Below are 4,713 nucleotides of genomic sequence, written 5' to 3' on the forward strand. Positions count from 1 at the left end.
ACTGTAAGCCATTGCAACATTTCGTGCACCTCTTCACATAACGGTATAGCATAAAATAATATTAATGTTAGCAGGTTTCTCTTTTCCTTTATTGTTATACCCTATACCACAATGTGGAAAAGGGTATTATAAGTTTGTTTTGGTAAAAATTCATGTAACACCGCGAAATATTCGTCGGAGACCCCCAATGTGGTATACCAATCTTCATATCTCTACGAGATAAAGCGATTTTGAGATGTGTGTCCGTCCGTCAGTCCGTCCGTCCGTCCGTCTGTCCATTATAAATTGTAAACACGCTCCAGGCCGCGATTATGAACTGATCGTCACGAAATTTTGTATGGAGGTCGGGTTCAAATCAGAATAGATCCCTATTCTTATTGGTGATGATCGTGAAATACTTAGCGGGTGAAATGGACCAAAAACATAATATTTATCCAATTTTCTAGCGGCTCTTTAGGTCTCAATATTAGTCCGATCAACGCGTAATTTTAAATAAGGTAAGAGTATATCACAAAGGAGAAGCTTGCAATTTTAGATGGCGATCGGATAATATTTAGAGGGTTCAATGGGCCAAAACTTTTGTGTGAAAATTTTTAATATACAGCTTATATTTTAATTCCTGGAAGTGACATTCCGGACAAGTGAGATACACTTGAAAGTGGAAAGCTTGACCTTTCAATTGATGCCAATTATGTTGGTGTACATGCTAAGATAACAGAGTTATAGCCTAATATATTCCATTATTTGTTTGTTGTGTAATAATAAACTCGCTAGAAGTCGCAATTATACATCAATAGTCACGAAATTTTGCACCGGGTAAGAGTATAGGTCGAAAAAGATGCCTACAATTTTGAATGACGATCTGATATTCTTTTTTTTTTTGGTCGATATTTTAATTCCTTGAGGACATATATATTTCGCAAAGTGGCCCACATATGGAAAAAAACTACTGACCTTTCCTCTGATGTAAATTGCAATAAAGTGTTTGCTAGGTAACGGGCCTACTGCCTAATATATAATGGGTTCTGTGTAGAGAACTACATTTTTATCCCATGCTACATATTGTCTCTCCAAAAGTTTATGTAACACCACGAAATATTCGTCCTAGACCCCTTATTTGGTATTTGGTATAATTCATATCTCGGCGAGATAAAGCGATTTAGCGATGTGTGTCCGTCCATTAAAAATTGTAAACATGCGTAAGGCCGCAATTATGGACCGATTGTAACGAATTTTTTAAGGAGGTTGGGTTCGGGCCAGAATAGATATGATTAGTTTTTGGTGATGATCGTGAAATGTTCAGGGGATGAAATGGACCAAAAACAAAATTTTAACCAATTTTGTAGCGGCTGTGTAGGTCAAAATAATAACGCACAAACTTTTAAACAAAGTTTGAGTTTAAAATGAAGAAGAAGCGTACAAACCAACGTGAAGATCAGATAACACTGTGCAACACTGAAAATGCAAACAACTTCTAGTATGCATTTTTTGAAAGTACATATTTAGACTACAAAAACCCTAGTAGGGTTTTGTCCTGTCAGATCCAGTTCGGATTTTATGGCCTCATCTAAACCGGGCTAAATCTACACTTTTTTGCATTTATCATGCCTTTATCTCAGAAACGAATAGGAATTTGACCTTGCTGTCTTTAGCAATATTGTAGCCCTAAATTAGTAGAACTTATCTTTTGAAAAACCACATAAGAAAAACTCCATCTAGGGCATCAAAATTCTATAAAATATAGAACATTTTACATAATTGCTGAACTTCTGGTCAGTATCGGCTAAACTGTTGGGAGTTGAACCATGTGACCTTTTGCAAAAATCTTCCAAATAAAGTTCCCAACAATTCTTTAGAACATTCTGAAACTCTAAAATGCTTACTTCATGTTGTTTCAGCGGTATTTTGCATCATATCTTTTACAACACGTATTTCAAATACAGTTCACACGAACAGTTTATTCTCGCATTTCGGATTTCACTACATTATTGACATTTTTATCAAATCGTCGTTGAAAAATGTGCTGAAAACAACAGGATAGAGGCATTCTACAACAATGACATGTTCTGAAGAGTTGTGTATTACACTCCAGGAAATATTTTCCAAAAGAAAATATTCAGAAAAAATTAACGGTTTTGGAGATGCGGTGCGAAATGTGTAAAAATTGTGGCATTTTTGCATATATTTTGAAATTTAAGGCAATAAATGTAGTTTTTCGAGTCCATTATTTCTCCAAATATTTTATTCTTGTCCTTATCTACAAATTAGCTTCAGAGGTCAGAAGAAGTTTTGCATTGGTTTCAGAGATATAGCCCCGAATTTCTTTAAAAACTCAATATTTAACCATGTTTAGATGGGGCCATAAAATCCGAGCTGGATCTGACACAACAAAACCTAACTAGGGTTTCTTGTCGTTTGGTTCTGTACTTTCAAAAAATCCGCGGTTCGAATTGTTTGCACAAGATCACCTTAAAAATGTTGCATAGTGTAATACTTAGCGGGTTGAATGGACTGAAACTTTTGTGTGAAATTGGTAAAAATTTCAATAACGTAGCGGTTAAACATCGGAAGTAGTAGTACTACATAAGTGGGTTTCATTACATTTTAGTTTGTGTGAACTAAATTTTCCTTTCCTGCTACAAAAATGTCTTTGTCATGCTAGATAACTTTTTGGTTTTGGTCATAAGTATTATACATTACATCTCGGATATTTGATAATTAAATTTTCACAATCATTGAAAAGAAACTCCGTGGAGAGCGATTGTCCAGGGATAGTGGTATAGGGTATCCCATGGTCGGCTTCGTCCGACTATAGACTTTTCTTACTTGTTTTTATTTTACTTTATTCTTCTACCTACCTAAGTGCAAATCAATTAACTAATTTATGGGGGAATATTAAATCGTTGTTGGCGTTAATGAAAATTATTCCTTCATTATTTGTGGAATATTAAGGGATGATAATGAATTCCAGCGAAAAAAGGATATTGAATGAAGATAAGAAAAACCGCCTGTCTACACGATATTAAATTTTCTGAAGCGTTGTTAATTAAATCGTGGCTATGCAGATATTTAAAATCGATAACATACATAATATGTATTATATTATTATATTATTATATGCATTATATTATAATGTATCTCAAAGTGTGTATGAGTAAAAGATAAATTAATATATTTCAGATGAAGCCACGGTTCATACTATGTATTGTAACCTGCGAACTACTGTAGTACGTCATCCAATTTGCCTGTATTAGGACCAAAACAATTGCTGTCGGCCAAAGCTCAACATTGAGTGACACTCAACTATTAAGAGTATTTTCAGGTCATATATATTTTCAGGTCATTATATTAAGTAGAAGTTTTTTTGTCGAACATTCCCATGGATGTGTGTGCTACCAGTGTGATACATATTCGTGTGAAAATATTCGTTCTTGGATATATTTATAAATAGGAGCAATTTTGTATTTAATTTGAAGTTTAAAAGATTGAAACTGTTCTAAAATAAATAATTTTTGCATGGTTTTTGTCTACTTAACCTCTCAATTTTCGGAATTAAGAAGGTTGTGGCCTCAATGCCCAAACCGAAATGGCAGACATTGGGTATTAAGTCTTCGCTGGTGGCATACAACTTTCCACCTGGAATTTGTCAGTATAGATCCACGTGCTTTTATAGCCCCCATAGAACGTCACCTAAAGATTTTCGATATTTTGAAGTTTATGGCTTCAATATCCCACCGAAATGATTGAAATTTGGTATTTTGTCTTCGTTAGGGGTGTAAAACTTTCAATCTGAAATTTGGCTGTATAGGTCCACGTCTTTATATAGCCCCCATAGAGCGGTACCTCCCAATTTTCGGTATTTTGAAGACTGTGGCCTTAATATCCAACCGAAATCACTGAAATTGGAATTTATTCTTCGTTAGTTGTAAAAATCGTGCCACCTGAAATTTGTCGGCATAGGTCTACGTTTATATAGCCCCCCATATTCACATTTTCCTACCGAAATCGTTTTAAATTGGAATTTTGTGTTCCCAGAAGATAGAAAACGTACTCGCAAAAAAACTTTCCACATACATACACTGGCGCTCACTTGAATAGCACCCCCATTTTCTTCAAACTCAATTTTTTTAAGCAAAACCAAATTTCAATAAAATCATTCATTCGTTTAGCAATCATTGAAGACTTATAAGCAATTACAACGCTTGCCCAAGTTGATGGAGACCGATTATAAGTTGGAGATTATTCTAAATGAAAAGTAAAGTTTCATCATTTAAAATAATTTTGTTGCTGTTTTTTTCTTCTTTAACCTCCATACCTCTATTTTTCAATTCAACAGTGACCCTCATTTCAGGATTCCAGCTCTATTGTTCCACCCAAATCAAAATGGTACTACATTTAGCACCATTAAGTACTTTTCTTATATACAAGTACGAATTTAAATAACTTTATGCATATCTCAATTCTACACTCCAACAGTAATCTTCATTCCAAATTTCAAGATTCCAGCTCTATCCGTTCACGCAACTCCAAATTGTACCAAATGAAGTTCCATTTGGTACTTTCCGTGCACATAAGTTCAGCCGAATACAAATTGTACCATTATCATGTTTCGTACACATAAGTACGAACTTGCAAAACTGCCTACATACCTCAATCCTACACGTACCGAATTTAGTGCCATTTAGTACTTTTCATACACATAATTACGAATTT

The sequence above is a fragment of the Musca autumnalis genome, unplaced genomic scaffold (genome assembly GCF_047663935.1).
Source record: "Musca autumnalis isolate F117 unplaced genomic scaffold, ASM4766393v1 scaffold_2, whole genome shotgun sequence".
NCBI classification, from domain to species: domain Eukaryota; kingdom Metazoa; phylum Arthropoda; class Insecta; order Diptera; family Muscidae; genus Musca; species Musca autumnalis.